Source organism: Sarcophilus harrisii, chromosome 6 (assembly GCF_902635505.1).
Source record: "Sarcophilus harrisii chromosome 6, mSarHar1.11, whole genome shotgun sequence".
Taxonomy (NCBI): domain Eukaryota; kingdom Metazoa; phylum Chordata; class Mammalia; order Dasyuromorphia; family Dasyuridae; genus Sarcophilus; species Sarcophilus harrisii.
The window spans coordinates 90,800,832-90,821,518 of NC_045431.1; the positions used below are offsets into that span (position 1 = coordinate 90,800,832).

The 20,687-nt window shown below is 35.7% G+C and overlaps 1 protein-coding gene across 9 annotated transcripts in view; it reads left to right on the plus strand.

Moving 5' to 3' along the window:
* Window positions 1–20,687, plus strand: part of NPY5R (neuropeptide Y receptor Y5) — a 162,964-nt gene that overhangs the window by 54,720 nt on the left and 87,557 nt on the right. For 4 of the 9 annotated variants that reach the window (XM_031941522.1, XM_031941524.1, XM_031941521.1 and 1 more), the window contains one exon: window positions 7,872–8,003. The gene's annotated coding sequence lies outside the window, so the exon portion shown is untranslated. Of the gene's footprint in view, window positions 1–7,871; window positions 8,004–18,819; window positions 20,211–20,687 lie in introns of those variants that run through there. The other 5 variants (XR_002770589.2, XR_001121275.3, XR_004230016.1 and 2 more) reach the window with 5 other exon arrangements.

A 20,687-nucleotide genomic window follows, 5' to 3' on the forward strand; every position in this document is an offset into this window, starting at 1 on the left:
CTTAATGGGGAGTGAATAAATGCTTCTTGACTGACTAATTGACTAAATTGTTAAATGGCAAAGTGGCATGGTAGGAAGAATACTGAATGCAAAGTCAGTTCTTCTGGTAATAGGATAATTCTAGGTTGGAGGGGAAAAAAAGTAGATTTAGGAAGAGAGGTGATGAAGTTCAAACTTTGGGTAGAGATAAGAATGAAAAGTTAGAGAATGTAAGTTCCTCCCATCATTACTCTTCCACTTTCCCCTCTTTAGCATAGACAGACATTGGGATGCTCCATCAAGGGACAATCACCTTACTGATCAGAGACATTTAAAGTACCATTAAAAAATGAAAATTCAGCGTTAGAATGAAGAAACTAATAGCATCTCAGAAATGGGATGTGACTTCCCCCAAAATTGCCCTGTGAAATTGTAGTAAAACTGAAACTAAAATGTGGATGCCTGTAGTGTCCTTCTGGAGGTCCCTGTTCAGCCACCAAAATGTAATGTCTGTACTAGTTCTCTGGAGGATCTCAGGACCAGCCTTGATCTTAGTGGAGGAGTGCAGGAGGCAGGAGAGCCAGTAGGAGAATGGTCAAAAATGGTATGTCTCTATTTCCAGTCCTCTCAGCCCTTAAATACCTCAGTATGATTACATCATTAGAGCACACTAAGTATGTTCGAACTAGAGAACCATTATCTCATCAATCACACTGAATAAGTGCTAACTGTAAGTACCCTACTGTTAGTGTCTCTTGTTTCAAGTAGAACACAGGTGGTCATGCCCTCCTTGACTTCTCAGGAAGGAAGATGAGAACAACAAAGGGAAATGGGGAGCCAAACTAGACATTGTCAGCATGTTTCCTCCAGGGTGAAGGGTCATATATCTTACCCAGAGTTCCCCTACTATCTGTGGTCCTCTACATGTGAGACTAGAACAAAAAATGAAGGGGATCCAGGACAAAGCCCTGTGGGACAACCATGGTAGAAAGCATGACAGATATAAAACCATGCTTTATCTTGCTTTCCACTCTACAACTCAGCTTCCTTTAGAAGGTAACATAGTATCACAGCAGCCTCTTGGTGATACTTTGTCCTATTCTTAGAATCATTCTAATGATTTTTGTATAAATTTTCTAAAGTAATTTGCAAGACAGTCTTAATATATTTGGATACTTGAGTTATTTGTGGAAAGACTCTTTTACATATGTAATTGACTATGTAAAATTTTCTTGAAAATGTATGTGTTTGATCTGTAGATCAGTCAATGACAAAATTCCTTATGAAGGGAAAAACTAGAAAATTTCCAAGGCTGAATGCATATGGAAATATTTCTGTTAAGAAGTTTAAAACTTACTGAGCCACTCTGAAACTGATGACTTGATCATGTTATCTGTCAAGTTAATGTCTGGAGAGCTTAGTTTTGTGAAAGAAAGTGATGAAATAGAAATGCAAATATATACAGTCTCATACATGATGAGAAGTAGGCTCCAGACAACAGTGTCGTAATATGTAATAGTGGTGCTTAGCGTTTATATAGTGAGTTTAATCCAGGGAGCTCAACGAGAATTTCAGATATCTGTTAATTGAAAGGTGGTAATGTTATTTTCCCTTATGTATGACTTATAAAAGAGAGAATCCTTATGATTTCTTAGGTAAAAGCTAATAGATAAGTTTAATACTTTTCTCTGACAGCAAACACTCTCAGTCCTCCTGACCATATCACTGCAAGCAAGAGTGGAATCCGTTGATTAAAGTAATAATCAAACATTGGGAAATGACTGAATAAATTGACATTTTAAAGTAATGGAATACTGTAGTGCAAGAAAGAGATTGATCAGTGTGGGACATACAGAAAATTTGGCAAGACATGAAATAACAGTGAAAAAAACACTACTATATACACAATATCTAAAAGAAGAGATGGATACAACAAAGTATGTATTGGAATGATTGCACAAAGAATACTGAAAAGAACACGGACAGTTGTAGTATAGTTATGAAACTTAGATTTCAGTCACTTTACCTTGCTAGGTTTTGTTTTCATCATATAGTAATATAGATTGAATGTTCTTCAAAGTGCCTTCTAGCTTTAACATTTTATGGAATATTGAGATAGTAATAGATATCTCTTATTTATATTCCCAATGTAAATATAAATTAATCTACTTAGGGTGATCTCCAGTACTCCCATTGAATTTGTGGACTCACTAATGTGATAATGCAGCTCAAAATCTATGCAGGCCTGCCAGGGGGCTATCCAGTACTCTGTTCTCTGGACATGAAGGGAATAACTATATAGTACCCAGACTGTCCATCCCTCTTGTTATGTAATTCACTCAGTTTACAAGATCATCATTATTTTAAAATGTATATGAAATTGAAATGAGATCAAAAATTAATTGGCTCAGTTTTCAGCCATTTCAGTGATAAACTAGTTAACATACAATTAAACTAATTAATTAACAAACATTTATTAAGTGCTTACTGTATACTGGGTGATAGAGATACATACATAATAGTGACAAAGATCTTCCCTTCAAGAGGCTTACTAGATTCTATGATCCTAAAACAAATGCATAGACAATATCATTGAAATACAAAACTCGGTTAACAAGAAAGCTGTTTTTTTTTTTAATTTTCCAAATTAGTCAACTTATTTTTCAATTCAGAGTCCACATATTTGTAATCGGAAAGTTATGAAGTAAATCCTAGTCATTGCACTGAGAAAGGTCAGACTTTAAGCTCCTAAGTATAGAAATCTAGAGACATGTTTTTAAAATTAAGAACTATCAACTACCATCCACCCTGTAGTTGAGTATACTAAAATTGCATATGGAACCAGTAAAATTATATGTTTTAAAAAGAAGTTGTGAGAGAGAAATAAAATGTATTCCTGATAAAAAACACAGAGCTTTTTCTCAATGGCCCTTTTCTGTCCTTATAGTTTGATACATTACACTTCTCAAAATACTCTGAATTTACATAATGAAGCTCCATAAGAACAGGCAATGCTTTTTTATTTTGTCTTTGTATCTCCAGCACCTACTGTCTTATATGTAGTAGGCACTTAATTGCTTATGTTGTAGTGTATTCAATAGCTTTTGAGCTTTTAGTTACTTAGAAATGATCCAGTTTAGATCCTTCATCCTATAGAGGAGCAAGCAAACTGAGGCTTACAGAGAAGAACTTATTTTCCCCAAGTGACAGATTGTTTGCAGAAGAATGGGTAACAGAATGTAGACTTCCCGATTGGCACACTTTCTGTTTCACCAAACTACCTTCACACTACTAGAATGTTTTGATGTCCTACCCTCTCTACATAGCTGCATATCTCCAATTGTCATCTGCACATTTCCAAGTGGATATTCCATTGACTGCTCCAACTCGCCATGTCCAAAACAACTCATTTTCTTTTCTCCAAAGCTTCTCTACCTCTGGAACTTTCTTATTTGTGTTGAGGACATCTCTATTTTTCCAGTCACCTATATTTAACCTCCATAATCTTCACTTGGAGTTCCTTCTCCTTCTTGTCATCCCCATATTCAATCAATTGTTAAATTTTGCAGATTCCACCTTTACAGTATTTCTTGCTTTCAAATTCTCTTCACAACTCAATCTAAAATCACTTTAGGATTAAAAAGACCATAAGGTGTTAGAAATACAGCTGTTTACAGGTGCATCCATGCAAAAAGTTAGAAACTCTTTCCCTTGATGAGACCCAGTCTATTCCTTGCCTAAAGAGGAGCAAATAATTTAATACCCTCTTCCTTAGAGTTTTTTAAGAGTGTCCCAATTGATCTTGCTGCATCCAGTCTTCCTCTTTCCATTCCATTTGTCACAGAGAAGGCAAATTGATATTTCTAAAGCACAGGTTTGACCATATTATACCTCCATTCAAGCAGCTTAGTGACTCTTGGATAAAATACAAACTTTCTCTATTTGGCATGGAAAGTCTATGAAAATCTGGCTTCAAGCTCTCTTCCCAGGCTAAAACTCATCATTTCTCCTTCATGCCCTCTCTGTTTCTACCCCAACTGGCTAGTTGCTCCCACCTTCCTATCTTTGCAACAGGCTAGCTATGGCAAAAACATTTTCCTTCCTCACTTTTGCTTCTTAGAATCCATAGTTTCGTTTTGTTTTGAGTTTTAGTTCATTTACTTATCTTTATAAATATAGTATCCCCTGCCCCTAAGAGAATGTAAAGTCCTTGAGAACAGTGATAGTTTTGGTATTCCACCTGTCTAGGGCCCTAGCGAAAGTGTTTGGCATGAGGTAAACACTTTTAATCCTTGTTAAATGATTCTAGGTAAGAAATAGAATGGGTCCCATCAAGGGAAGAGGTTTCCTTATATCCTTTGGTGTGGGACATTTCTACAAATAGCTGTATTTATAATACCTTGTGATCTTTTTAATCCTGAGAAAGATAAAAACTGTAATTTGTCAAAAAGTTTCATAAAATTGATACCAAGGTTGTATCTTTAAAAAATTATAAAGAAATTGACCTTTGCTATATTACAGTTACTACTTTATTTGTTAGTGTTTTATTAAGTTTAGTGATATACCTTCATCTTTGAAGAAATGTATTTTTATCATGCATTAATCTTCTGATACAGAAAACTGTTAAGTTGTTTTCAATTTTTTATTCACAATTTCTTAGGCATGTATTATCAAGAAGAATTAAGCTAATGTTTCATTAAGCAGGGATTAACTGAGAATACAAATTTTGTCTGCTGCTATTTTCTCTTTGGAAGTTCGTAGCTCTTTGATTGTATCTTCTGCTGAGCCACATCACAACTTAGAAGAAGGGCTCTCTCCTTTCCCTACAACTTTGAACATTTGATTATTGAACAATCCTCAAAAAGCTTTCTCTCTCTTGTCTTGCACCATGCCATCATTGTTCTTCATCCTTTTAACCTAGATCCATGAGCTAGGTGACATAATGAATAGAGTATTGGACCAAGAGACAAAAACCCCAAGGGCAAATTTGGGTTCAGACACTTACTAGCTGTGTGACATTGAGCAAGTCTCTTAACCTCTGTCTGCCTCAATTTCCTTATCTGTACGGTGGAGATAATAATACTTACCTCATGGATTGTCAGGATCAAATGAGAGAATATTTGTAAAGTTCTTTACAGACCTTAAATAAGTGCTATCTTCATCATCATAATTATTATTTATTTCATAACTTGGCTTCTTAAGTATGCTGAGCCAGGTTTTCAGGACATTTGCCACTACTTTAGAATCCTTGCTCCTTTAGCTTTCTGTATTTTTCTCTCTTGCTTTTTCCTTGAATAACCCCCAATGTATTTTCAGAGGATCACAACTTTAGGGTTAGAAGGAACCACAGAAGTCACTGAATCCAAAGCTTTCTTTTATAGATGTGGGAAATTAAACACAAATAAATTACAGGACTTGACCAGGGAACCCAGGTCTTCCTGATTCCAAATCCAGTGTTCTGTCTACTATGCCATCCTGTGTATAATAATAGCTAAAATCTAAATAGTATATTAAAGTTTGTAAAATGTTTGGTATGTAAATCATGTGTATATATTTTATATAAATAATATATATACATATAGATGTATATATACATATACAACATATGGACATATATAATTTGACACAAGAACCACTATTAAAAACTTTTTACAGATGGGGAAACTGAGACTGAAAATGACTGAATAATTAGTTTAGCTAAATAAGTGTCTGAGAATGGATTCACACTCAGGGCTTCTTGACTCCAGATGGAGCAGGTAGCTATCCACTGTGTCAACTATTTACTTTTGAGTCCTGGCTTCCTGAGTGTTGCTAAAGAAAAATAACAATAACACAAAACTCTGGTTACTGATCTACAACAAAATTTTTGTTATTTAATTTCATTTTTATTCATTTCTTATTTGTTCCTTTTGACATTTCAGAAAATGGCCATTCAAAAACTTTTCTAGTGTAATCATGTAACTCCATCTCTGAAAACCCTCAAACTTCAACCTCATTAATATCCTTACTGAAAAATGTATTGACAGTCAAATAAAGTTGATTTAGTTTCATTCTTTTGTGATTGATTTAGAGATAAAAGGGACGTTAGGTATCTTCTAGTCCAAGTCCTTCCTTTTACTGACAGAGAAACTCAGACTTTCAATACTCAAGTGGTTTGCCCCAGCTCACATAGTAAGTGATAAAACCAGCATAGGCTATTAGGCTTGCCATTGCTCCTCCTCCAAGCCTTTCTGACTTGGGTATGATTCCATTTTCATTTTGCCCATGATTTCACTCATCATTCATTCATCATTTATCATTTCACTGGATCTTCTCAAATTATTGGTTATTAATAATAATTTCTCTCTTCTGTGATATATGCACCTAAGTAATTAATTAATTGAACCTCTCTGTACCTATTCTGTAAAAGTTGAAGAGACATCAATTAGTGATAATAGAAGATAGTAGATGGATGTGAAACTAGTCATTCATGATTCAATGTCAAGTCAAAGAAACATGGTCTGGAGTCAGATGATCTGAATGCAAATCCTACCTCTGACATGATTTTTATAATCATGGCAAGGCACTTAATTTCCCTAAGTCTGTTTCCTCATGTGAAAGGAGAGTGTTGAACTAGATGCCATCTAAGTTCTTTTTTTGACTTTACACTACTGGCTTGACATTAGAGGACCTGGATGGAATCCAGCTGTCAGTTACTGCTTGTGTGATTTCAGGCAATTCTCTTAGCCTCTCAGAAACTCATTTTCCTAAATTGTAAAGATCCTTTTTGATTTTAAAGCGATGGATTTTAAGAAGTTGTCAGGAGAACTCCAGTGAAGTATTCCAGGAAGCTGTGCTTGACCCTTTACTATCCAATATTCTAATTAATGGTTGTCAGTAAGAGGATCAGCATTGGTAGAGTGAATAGGGAGCTGGCCTAAAAGCAAGTAAGATTTGAATTAAAGTCTTGCTGATGACATACACTGGCTATATATTTGACAAGTCATTAAGCCTCCTAGTTCTTTGGGTAACTCTGTAAAAGACTCCAGAGAAGGTACAGACCTGTAGGGAGACAGTGCACTGGGTACTCCCAAAATCACAGGCCCAGCACTCATTGACATGGATAAAGGTAAAAAGACATGTTTATACAATTTTCAGATGACTCCTAAGCTATTACAGTCAGGATTCCAAAAGATTCACAGGCTAAAACATTGGAGAATATCAATCTAGGGAAAATTTACATTGGGATAAGTGCAAAATTCAACATGTGGATTCTCCAAATCACCAAATCAAGTTTATGGCAAAGAGAGACAGATATTGTTAGAAAGTAACTCAATTGAAAAAGATCTGGGGCTTTAGTGGACTGACTGCTCAATAGCTGATTCAACAATATGACCTCTCATGTGAACATGGGCGTGCCTTCTGGGAATAAGGAGATAATGGAACCATGTAGTCTACTCAAATGTAATCGTATCTGGAACATCCTAAATGACATCAGTAAGCTTACCAGTCTTGAGAAAAAGGCAACTCTGAGGGCAGGATGAGCCGATGGTGTATGAGGCTTATATAAAGAAACCAGGGAAAATATTTAGACCTTCCTCAAGTATTTGAAGGGCAGTCATATTTAAAAAGGGATTTGATTAATTGGTCCCAGGTATTAGAATAAGAAACAATTTGTACAACTCAGAAAGAAACCACTTTAGACTTGTGAGGAGGAAATTCCTATCAGAGCTCTGCATAAACTGAAGAGGCTATCTTAAAAGGCAAGAGAGTTCTTCTCACTGGAGGATCTTCAGAGAGAGGCTACCATTGATAATTGTTGATTGTCACAGAGAATTTTTGGAATGTACTAGATAACTACTGAAGTCCCTTCAAACTTTACAATTCTATGAATTTTTGATTTTTTGCTTCAGGCTCAGGTCAGTCACACCCGGACTGTGCTATTGGACTACCCGGAGGATATCCCATCACCACTACCTGCTAGGATCGGGCCCTGCATCTCCAGACCTGGGTTAGAACTGGACTGTCCTTGAGTAGGAGGTGAGGTAAGAACATGCTGGCTTTTGTGTACAGATTAATCACATGAGCTATGATTAGCAGGGCATGCATTTCTACTAGTGGATTGGGATTTAGACTGATTGATCAACACTCACAACCAATGGCACATATTTGACCCACAACTGGTTTGGGGTTTAAGGCTAATAGCTAATTGGCCTATACAGAAATCAATCAAGCATAAAGTCTAACTGAATCAATGATGAATCAAAATTATAATAACAACTCATTTCATACAACAGGTTGCAGTTCACAAAGCACTTTCCTCATGATGCCCTTGTGAACTTAGTATTATTATATCCATTTTACATATTAAAAAATGGGAGATTATGAAGTGAAGAGATTTAACTCAGGTCACAAGATAAAGGGCAGCTGAAACTTTATTTAGTTCTGGTTCCTTATCTATTCTCTCTTTTCACTACACTTTTGAACCAAAAGATCATATTGTTCCATAAAGTACCTTATAAATTGTAATAAACTATCTTGTTTTTAGATAGAACTTAACATGAAATATACTTTTTGGCAGATAGGACAAGGGAATGAATGTAGGTGTGGAACAAGGTAAAAATATAATCAGTCGTTCACTGTGTCATTTGATTTTGTTTTAAGTGTTTTTTCTTTATGATGGAAAGGTGCAGTGATTAAGGGAAATTATGGTGGTTTAAAAAGAGAAGGCAACAATAAACTTTTTATTATTATTAAAAATATTTAAAAGACCCTTATACCAGAGATCAGTTACCTTAGGATGAGATTAGGGCTTAATAAAATGAATCTTTAGGCCAAAAGTTGCAACTACTAGTAGAGTCTGCCCCTCTTTTATTATTTTAAACATGACCTCTTTAACATTGAGAACCACTGTATCTTCAAGGGCCACACTGTATTTGAAATGGCATTTGAACTTCAGTCTTATATCTGAGCCACTACTTTATGCTGCCTTTCTCTTCTTAACTCTACTCTGCTTTTCCCTCTAGACTAGCATAGGGTTCTGTATATAGTAGGCAGCAAATATTTGTTTTTGAATTCTTCAAACCAAAAAAGTAGTATTTTCAGTGTCTGATCTGAACTTGATGATTCCTAAACTCCTTTCCAGCTCTAAATCTATAACCTTATATCCCTTAATAATGCATTTCAGTGTTTTGGAATCTTTAAAAGTCAGGGAATTCTTCTTAAAATTTGGTTTAGCTCTTCCTGCTACACCCTATATTGAGAAGCCTCTTTTTTTCCCCTTCAATCTCTAGAAATAAAGGAAAATGTCAACACAATCCTAAAATATAGAGTTTTCATATATTTAAAAAGTGATTCACATAACTCTGGCTCCATGGAATAAGTATGTCTACAAAGGAGAGTTTTGCTTCTAAATCATCGGCACTTAGCACTAAATTTGAAGATACCAAATAACAATTAGATATGGTAAATTTTGCACATGGTAGATATTTTGAATTTCTATAACAGACTTTTTTAAAAGTACATTTTCAGGGTGGCATAATTAATGGCTTCTTTTAGAACTCAAGATAGAACTACTAAACACATTTACTTAGTGCAATTTTTTAAAAGCATCGAACTAGAAATTCCCATTATAATTCTAGTGGGCAAGAGTCTTGGACTTGCATTGCACATTGCTTAGGCAAGTTAATTAAGAATTAATTAGAGGAGGGCAAATCACAGCTTCTGATCTTTCTATTAAATCAGTAGCAAGATGTTTGTCTGTGAACAAACAATCCAAGCACTGACCATGAAAAACATGGAGAAAATTGTGAATGAGACTTCTCTCAACAAAGTTGCATGGATTAAAAATTCATTTTGAGCTAAAACTTCAACTCAAATGGTTCCAACACTGCTATAGACTTGATATGAGTTACTATCCTTTACAAGAGGAATTCTTTGCAAAATGTGATATGCCCCCTGGTGGTATTGTGACTAATCCAATCAAAGACTTATTTGCATAGTATCAAAATAAACACTACAGGGTGGATTGGATAAGTAAGTCACATTGCACCTTCATTCATATCTTTATTTTATGGCTGCAGTTTGATGCCATTGTTTTAACAGTCTTCATTAATGTAATGGATTATATATCCTTTCTTTTAAGAAGTAAATGGGATGTAAAATAGGAAGCATTCTGATTTTTTTCTTCCCATTCACTGACATTAAATTTCTAGGTTTTCAAAAGGAAGAATAGAGGTTCATCCACACCATGGAAGGACCTTTGTAATAAAGAGACTTGACATTTTGAGCCCAACTTTACCTCCTCTGGAGCTTTAGTCAGATTCTTTCTGGATCTTTTGAATGAAGAGATTTGGCTAAATGTTCTCAGGTCTCTTTCTACTCTTAAATTTGTGACCCTATGAAGTTACTTAATTTTTCTGAGTTGTAGTTTTTAGTTGTTCATCCCTTTCAAATTACCCTTCTTACTCTAAATCCTGGGAGTTGCTAAAGATCTAGAAAACACTACTTTGAATAAACTTAAAAGTTTTGGCTCTTTCATTCACTTGGGAAATTTTCCTTGTTTCTCATTTCTTAACCATTTTGTTTATTTGGTTGAGTTTTATTATAAAAACACAGCAAAGCTCAACTTGAACCATTATACCTAGTACTAATCTTCTAGGATAAGAAGAGTAGCAATATAGTAATGTAGTGAATATGAAAGAATCCAAAGGTAGAGAAAAGAATGACTACATTCTGATTAGAAGTCCTTAGATTCTTATGTAATATCAACCAACATATTATATATGAGTACCATTAATTTTAGAACTGCAAATGTCTAGGTTCTGTGCCTTCATTCAATTAACAAACATTTAGTAAGCATCTACTATGTGCCAGGCATTATGCTAAGCACTGTATTTTCTTCTAAGATGTTTGAAAATTCACATGCATTAGAAAAAGAATCAAAATATTAAATTTTGTAAGGTTGAGAATTGGTTTGGTCACTGGTGAAAAGGATAGCAATGCTAAAAGTGCCAGTGAATATGGTATAGTAATGAGTTCCTTCTTCCATGGGTTGAACTTGGAAAAGATGACCATTGGAAATTGCCATGTCAGATCAAAGACTGGTCCTTCTCTTTTAAATATCACTCCCTTCCCCCAAATCCCTTTTTAGATCTTATTACCCCTATTCCTATAGCTCTTTTATCATCATTAATAGTTTTCTCTATATAAACTATTATTGCTACATTTAAATATAAATAGATTTCTCCATTTCAATAAGTTCTATTTTATTCACTCTTGTCATCTTAAAACTATGTGTCTCCTCTTATTCAATTTATTTGAACATGCATTTATTAAGTGCCTATTATGTATCAACTACTGGGCTTGTAAAGACAAAAATGACAAATTCTAAGGAACTTACAATCTATTAGGAGAAAACAGGTACAGAAACAATTAAGAATAGGTTAATTTCTTAAAGATGGGTACAAGGCCTAATAGAATAAGAGCTCCAGAGGATACAATGAGATTGGGTAGTATTCAATAGGAGTAGCATGTAGATTTATGAAGGAACATTCTGAGAAGTCTCTGTATTCTTTTAAAATTAGATCATAAATCAATTAGATCTTGGTTTACTTTATCCCCTTCCTCATTCATATTCAGACTTTACAAACAATTTATATATTCCTACTGTTTCTACACCCGCTCCACATCTTTGTCTTCTTGACTTCTTTAATTTCTATTGGCATATGCCAAATCTGTCTTCACAAAGACAGCCTCTGATGGCCTCTTCTTGACCCAGACTTTTCCTCAAGATTTGATCAGGCTTGGAATTTTTTCTTCATAATTTTTATGTCCTCGTCTCCTTCTTCTCCATGTAAACTACACAGAAAGGACAGATAGGAAGTTATACAAGCTGTCATTCCTGACATCGACTTTATTTAAAAAGTGATCTTTCTAAAAACTAGTTGGGAGAGATAGACATTTTTGAAAAATGGCAGACAAGATGCATTGAAAATAAAATATTGAATTAGTAACAGGCATTTTATAGACTCTGTACTTGAGTAATCTTCTCAGAGAAACTCACATAACCAAAATGACCAAATAAGGGAAAAGAATAGGAAAAGCTACCCATCATGCAGGAGGATACCCATGAGAGTAAGCAAAATAATTGAAAGTCCATCTCTTTAATTGGTAGTCCAGAGTTTAAAGCCAATGACCTTATAAACAAGGAGTTGTGAGTTCAAATGCCATTGAGGCCTGAAGCTATGACAATTTCTGAGAGATAATATAATATAATGGAAAGAATCCTAGATTTGTAGCCAGATCAATTGAATTTTAATTCTTTTACAATCTATTAACCTTGCCACATTAGAGAAATCACTTCACCTGATACTCACTTTCCCCATCTGTAAAATAGGGTAATAATAATACTTGAACATTCATTTAACTTATTTAGACCTCATTTTCCTCTTTTGTAAAATGAGAAGGAAATTTATAAGGTCTTTTCCAATTCTACATTTTACATTTGATTATTGTGAGGATCGAGTGAGGTAAAGTGCTTTGTAACTGCAATATACTCTTTACATGTAAGCTGTTATTAATATCTAAGTGTGGAGTTCAGAATTTTCTCCTAAAAGGGGGAGTGGGGGTAGGAGATGGGGAATAGATAGAGAAATGAAGAAAAAACTTTGTGATCTGATAATTTCTATACACTGGCAGTTGTGGATCAAACTGCTATTTTCTAATCATAAAGTCAACATAAACTCTGAAAATGTGTGTTTACGTGTGACTAATTGGTAATGGATTGCATATTTTCATGTTAAGGTTGTCATTGTTAAAGAGTGACATTGCATGTGATCAAAGTCAATGGCTGCAAGTGCGTCCTTACAAAACATGGAAGAGCTCAATGTTTGCAGACCTTTATGTCTTAGGACAACATAGTCTAGTGGAAAGCAGCTTGGGCCAGGAGTGAGAACACCTCAGTTCTTGTCTAAACACTTCCACTAATAGGCTGTGTGACCTGGACAAGTCACCTTCTCTTTAGGGCCCTCAGTTTCTCCTCCACAATAAAAGAAATTTTAGACTTTGAGCTGGAAGGCATAGCAAGATGAAGAGACTTGTTCTTGTCACACCCTCAAATACCAAAGATTGCCAATCAGTCACAAGCATTTCCTAAGCACCTACTATATGCCAGGCTGGTACTACGCTAAGCATTCAGAAGATAAAGACAAAAGGGAAAGAAGTAGATCTTGCACTAGAAAAATGACATAGACAACATACACAAAAGGAGGACAAAATAGTTTTGAGAGGGAGGATACTGATAGCTCAGGAAGAGGAGGAGCTCAGGAAGACTTCATGTAGAAGGAGCAATTTAAGCTAAATTTTGAAGGAAACCAGGGTTTCAAGAGGTTAACGTGAAGAAGTGAATTCCAGGCCTAGGAAACAAGAAGTGCAAAGGCATGGAGAAGTCGTTTAAGAAAAAGCAAATAGGCCAGTATGTCGGGGCCACAGTTTATGGATGGGAATAATAACTGGTAATAACTACCCTACTTCAGAAGGTTATCAAAAGAAAACATATGGCAATATGGCAAAATATCAGTTATTTCAATTCATATGGGTACTTCCTCCTATGATAGGGATTCCTCCCCACCTAGCCATGTATGTAGGTTAAGCTAACTCTTGCTATGAAAGTCAACAGTCCCCAAGACTTTATGACTGGGCCAAGGATTCAAACCACAGGGATCTTAGCAGCTTTCTAATAGCCTCAAGCCATAATCTTATGGCTTCCTGGTCATAAACATCCCATGTTATGGAATCAAGGTGCTTCTGACTTGGCAGATATCCCAAACAAGACCACATCAGTCATCATATCCTGCACTCCTGGTTTTCTGTATGGAGGTGAAGGGGACTCATCTATCCAGGCTGAGTTCTGTATCCTTTCTATGTTCTGGCTTGTGTTAACATTTGAAGGATCTATCAGTATCTTATTTTCTTTTTCCAGTATCAGACCTAAAGTACCAGGGGACAAACCTGAGGCAGACTGAGTTTGCCATACATACCTCTCTATTGATATAGAATGGTATAATGAGCTGCAGTGAGCCAAACTTCTCATTGTTGAATCTCTCTAAACATAGTCAGGCTGGGTCTCCATGAACTGAGAGCCTACCAAAGGGCCATGCTCCACTGGCATAGTTTTCAAAAACCCCAAGTCCATCACCATACCATGATGAAGGAGTTTGGTGATGTCATTGCAAAAATACTAACACATGCTTTAGAAGAACACTATTTTCTAGTGCAAGACATATAATCAATGGACATCTTATTATCATGAAACAAAAAGACTGAGTTAATCATTGTGCTCAAAAATTCAATTCAATAAGCATTTATTGGTTATCTACTCTTATGTAAGATACTCCTTGGAGTTAGGAATTCAAAACCAGAAACAGAACAGTTCTTGTCCCCAAAGTGTTTAATTTGATTTACTTGTGCAATGAGGGGAAGGAAAATATGTATATGAATAAGGAAATGAAAAATACAAAGTAATTTGATGGGAGAAAAGATCTATTAACTAGGGGGATCAAAGGAAAGTATATAAGGTAGTTAACTTGAGCAGAGCCTTAAAGTCTTCCATTCCTAAGGATTTCTGGAAGTGAAGGTTTGTGACTAGGTCTAGGGCAGTGTGTGCAAAAATCAGGGAAATAGAAGGAAGGTTCTATTTGGTAGATTAGTTAAGTTGGAATGTTGTTTGTGAGGGGGGAAATGTGAAATCAATCTGGAGAGGTTGTTTGGAGCCACTACAAGGGGTTTAAAGCCAAATACCTGGTAGATGACCTTGAATTTTATCATTGAGAGATGATAGGAAAGTACTAGGGAGCTACTGAAGTTTCTTTAACAAGAATGCAGTGTTTTCTGAATATGACAAAAGGCCAGAGTATAAAGTGGTGGTTGGTGCTAGCTATTACCTGAGTTTATATTTTTGTAACAATTTACTTTTTTTTTAGTCTTTTCATACCTATCACAGTAAAAACTATATAATTGTTTTTGTTTTATAATCATTTATATTACCTTCTTTCTATTTAATACCTAAAGTTATTCATGATTTAATATGAATTAATTTTTCTTAAAAACCCACAATTCAATAGTTGTAGTACAGGGAACCTAACCATTTCTCAATAGGGTATAAAACTAAGCATTCCTTGCTTGATTTCAGTCTTTGCCTGCCATATATATTTATAAAAAACATGAGCAAGGCAGCATGACTGGTCAGAATAATGAACTGAAAATTCAGATTCAGAGACATAATCCCTTGTCAGTCACTATTTTAGTGAGTGCAAGATGGTTGTCCGATGTTCTGTGACTGAGCAAGTGGTTTCCATCTCAGGACATGGGTTTCACTTCCTTTGTATTTGTAATGAAATAATTGTTGAGCCCCTTGGATCAATTAGCACCTGGAACAATTAATTGCACTCTTGTCATTAGATTTGAGCTGGAACTCAAACTCTAAAATATGTGTCTTTGGTCACAAGAGGGATTAAACCTGAAAAGTGGCATAGATCAATGAAAATCCATTGCTTCTGATTAATGATGGGTCACCCTGCAAAGGAATGGGTCAGTCCCCACTGTAGAATGAGGAGAGAGATGGAGAGGTCTGGGTCTCTCAATACAAGTTCTCAGGAAGAAAAGAAGATAGATCCAGTAAAACCCTTATTAAGGACATGTTAATTAACATTTAAATTCCTAAAAGCCTCCTTTTAAAGTAATATCCCCCCCCCCCCCCATAAATTAAGGGATATATGCCTAGTGGGGTAAGTGGACTAACGCGTCTAGACTTCTAACTGGAAGTAGAATTAGTTGTGTGACCTTGGACAAAGAGCAATCCTTCCTAGCCAGTTTTCTCATCTGTAACATGAAGGAGTGACACCAAATTATCCCTAAAGGTCTTGCCCCACGCTAAAAAATGAATTTATGGTTATGAAGGAGAGGAGTTCCCTGTATACTTAGCTATTGAATGTCAAGCTTCATTGATGAAACATTTTAGGTCTGAAAAATTTGCCTTTAATCTTCAGCAACACCTTGGATTCCTAGTATCTCAGGAAGACTAAACTGATCCCATTAAGTGGTTTTGCTAATATAGTTTATGACCAAGTGCTTTGGTTGCTTTAGATAATGCTGTGCCACTGTTGCTAAGATACAGTCTTGTAAATAAGTTATTAAGTTATTTTAAATATATATGTCTTTGTGTGGGGGGAAATGATAAAAGCAAAAGAAAAATGTATAAGGAAAGCAGTTAACTGAGAATAATAAGAATAATAAAGTAACAGGTGCTAGGAAAAGACCTTGGGAGACATTAAAGCCTTGCTTCGAATGAAGCCTTGAATGCTATTTTTGTTTAACCCTGAACAGACAATCAGGATTCTGCTGGGTTACCATTCTATTCTTGGGATGGGTGAGTTTGAGGTTAGCTCTTCCAAGACAGATTGATCAAGTTGAAAGGAGCTTCCTATAACTCTGGTATTGGTTTTAAAAAGACAGCTGTTAGAAGATAAAAGCATTAATTTACTAAATAAGCATGTGTTAAGAGCCTTGGTGTGGCAGGCTCTATGGGAAGATAAAAGTGAAAAATGAAATAATTCTTCCCTCAAGAGGGATACATTCGATTGAGGAAAAAGGATAGACACACAGATCAATATCACATATAGACAGAATAGTCAGGAGGGGTGGTACTAGCAACAGAAATGATGGAGTGAGCCCAGGGGAGTAGACTTGGAGTGAGGGGGGGGGGGTCTGGGACTGCGACAGAAGGGGCATAAAACTCCAGGTGTGGAGTTAGTCCAAAGGTCTAGATTCAATCTGACTTCAACTATGACTTTCTGTAAGTCATAAACTTAACCTAAAAGAAAAGGTAGATCTCTCAGGACTTCAGGTTCATTATCTAAGATCTGAAGTCCTCAAATGATTCCTTATTCTACAGCTCTATATTCCATTCTTCCCTGTCTTCTTCATTTCTTCAACCAAAGGAAGACCTGTGAAAGGCCTATCAGAAACACATCCACCATAAACAAAAGAGGCTGGCACGGAAAAAGAGGTATCAGAGATGCTCCCAGTGCCAGTCTATCTCCTAAGCGTGACTTAATCTGAGGTCGTCCAGATTGTAAAGGACACAGAGAAATCCAGCCTGTTTCTCCATGTCAAATTTGGCGGTACAGTTCTCTCAAATGAAGGGGAGGTTGCCTCTTTGGTAAGATCTGAGAAGCACCAGGAAGAGCTTCCTCCTCAGAAGTAGCAATCAGCCATAAATTAACATTTGCCTGGGAGCCAGCCATTAACACTTTAACCTTTTTTAGTGTGTCAAATATGACCTTAGGGTTGCCTACTAGTTGCAAAAAAGCTGATCTAGGGGGAGAGAGGAGGAATCAAGGGATCAGAGGAGAGGGCAGGAAGAGAATAAACCTTTCTAGAGCATGTACTATGATCCAGGTACTGTTCTGAGCTTTTTACAAAGAGTTATTTGATCCTCACAATAACCCAGTAAATTAGGAGTTGTCATTTACCCCCATTTTATAGTTGAGAAAACTGAGGCAAATAGAGGTTATGTGTCTGAAGCAGGATTTGAACTCATGTCTTCCTTACTCTAGGCCTAGTATCCTTTGAGCTTTTAGCTACTTGGATGGGAGGAACCCCTGATTCATTATTTTTAAATGAATTGAAAAAAGCTCTAAGTTCTACATTTTTGTCTTTTAATAGTCATATGGATTTAGACAATTTTGTCACTTTCCAGCCTCCTATTCCTTATGTAGACCTTGTATTTTATTTTGATTCAGTTTTTTGCTCTCCATGAAACCTTGAAATTTAAAATCCCCAGACCTCAGCTTTCTCTTTTGCAAAATGTGAGGGGCTCTAACAGATGATCTACTAAATGAATGTAAGCCTGCATACTTACAAAGCCTGCCTCCTGGAGTTGTTGTGAGGATTTGAAAGAGCAAAGGGGAATCCTGTGGTGTTTCTTTGAATGTAACTTCACAGTTTTGCATCTGGTACTTATGGTTTAAAAGCTGTAGGGCTATATGACTACAGTCTTAGTTATACACAAATCATCTGCAATAAAATTTTAGACAAGACTCTAAAATCTAAAAAAAAAAATTTAGAAAAAAGGCTTCTAAAATCAACATCTTCATAGCAAATATTGCCTTAAACTGGTGAAGTGGCTAATCTGGGACCACACAAAACTGCACAACCCAAATAAATCAATAGGGCTTTGTTTTCTATCTTACTCATAAAATCATGAGGATCTTATGTAGTATCGTCACTGTAGCAAGTTTTAAAGCATAGTTTCAGTTTTTATCTACTATCCAGAATTTTCACAGAAATCAGTTTGGTATTTTTGAAAATACTTTTTTATTAAACAACTATACTATTTAATTCATGTAAAATATAGTTACTGATGATTTTCTATTGCGCCTCATCTCACCTGGGGAATATTCTTCCTTAACCATCCAACAGTAGTCAGCCCAATATACTTTCCTAGTATTACTTTCCTACTGTGGAGATTTCCTTATCTATGCTTATCACTAATAGCAGTAAGTTTTCTGGGAAGAAATCCAAGTGTAAATCCAAGAAATGGATCTTGAGTGACATATTGCATCCCATAACTTTATAGGACTTTAGGGGAGTCATTGATAATTTCTTGGTAATTTTCTGCCTTTATTAGTCTTCCCCCCAAAAGTTTTGGTTTCCTTTTTTAAATGATTTCTATATAGGTCCTTCAACTTTATTCAACTGTTCTTCAAAATGTTTGTCTTTCATCACTTCCCTTACTTGAGGACCCACAAATACCCCAACTTTGTTTTTAGCCTCACTGATTCTTGGAAATTTATTTTTCAGATAAAGAAAACCTGCACCATTTCGATCCATCGCCTTGACAAAATTTTTCATTAAACCAAGTTTAATGTGCAACGGTGGTAAGAAAATTTGTTCAGGACTACTAGTGGTTGACTTACCACATTTTTCATTTGGGGATTTGGTTCTTTCTTTTGAGGCTAGTGCTTTTTTAATGTAGTGGTTATTTCTGTCACTCCTCTCCCATTCACAAATAATGCAGCAGTATTTGGCACACTATTAGTTGTAAAGAACAATCACTTTCAGATCCCCATAAAGATAACAAGAATATTTTCCTGCTTTGTCCTTCTTGACAGAAATGTCATGCTTGGAACATGTTTTGGTGCCCTCTTACAGGATATTCCAACTTATTCTATAGAAACTACAGATTTAGCTGATTTTTTTTTTTTTATTATTAAACTCATGAGTAAGGTCACTAGATCTGCTTAAGTTATTAAATAAGGATCTGAGGATGGAAAAGTGACTTCAGTGGGGGCATCACCATGTTGCTGGTCTCCTACCTTGTCATGCTGAGCCTCATCAGTACAGTCTGAATTCATCGGTTTCATCTTCATCCAAGTTCCAAGTTTCTGGCGGTTTTGATACATGTAATTCTTCACTTTGTAAAATGGATATCTTTTAGCTTATGGTAGATTTGGAGGAAATTCCCAACATATTTGTCAAGTGAATATAGCAATCTATTGAATGGTCTTTCTGTTCTCTCCAAATCATAGGAATTGCAAATGTTATATGACAAGATCCATGTATCTAGTCAGTTAGTAATTTAACACAAAAGATACAGAATAAGTGAAGGGTTCAAGCTTTATCCTGAGCACCTATTTTATAATCTTAATAAAGTTCATATGCTTTCTTAACTAGACTAATCAAGTTTCATCTCTGTAACTAATCAAGTTACAAGATAGCTATATATTGATTCAGGTGATTGATGCATTTGTGAGGCCCATATTTCTAAGAATTTAATAAGTGTATATAAGTATCTTCAAGCTACAAAACACATTAGAAAATGGGTAGAAAAACTGTTTACCAAATGATACCTGGCACACAACTGACGGAACAATCTGCTACATATTGAGAATTTCACTGCATGATTGGATGTGCATGAGCCTGTCTTGCCACACAGCACATAAGCTGGGCCTTCCTACAGCATGCAAGAACAAGCCAACTTGTGACTTCACCACCACCTCAGCCCCCTTCAAAAAGCCACACATTGTTACTACTGCCTCGTATTGCATGGTATATATTAAGATTCATGTGTCATTCAGTAGTGGGTGATAGAAAAATTTTAGATGTAATTTAAGATTTTTAGCATGAAAAGAACTTAAAATCCCCAACAAATTTATGTTAAATGGTAAAATTAATTATTTGCAGAATGGGGACTAGAACTCAGATCTGTGTGCTCTTCTTTGTTGCTTCTTCTTCTGTACCTACTGGGAACATATTTTCCCATGCCCAAAATCAGAATTTGTGGTCTGACAAAGGAAATTACTTGGTAAGCTCTAGTTAAAAGTGTCCATTCTCTTCTTGAAATTGGGACTGTCCCAGGAAATCTGGGACATATGGCATGGTAACCGAATTGCACTGCCTCTTTCCCAGACAGCTTCCTTTGCTCCCCAGCATACACCCAGTTGTTTCCCTGGCCTGTTACCAGTCAGTGTGTGCTTAAGGAATGAAAATGAATTTTAACATTAGTCTAAGAAAGCTATAATTAGAAAAGTTGATCTAAAAAAATTAATTTGTTCCAAAATCATTCATACTTGTAGTAACCATATATCTTAGATTTTCAAGGACCATCCTGAAGTCAGAGAAGGAAAAGCGTTTTAAAATATATATATATGTAACGGGCCAGAACTCTA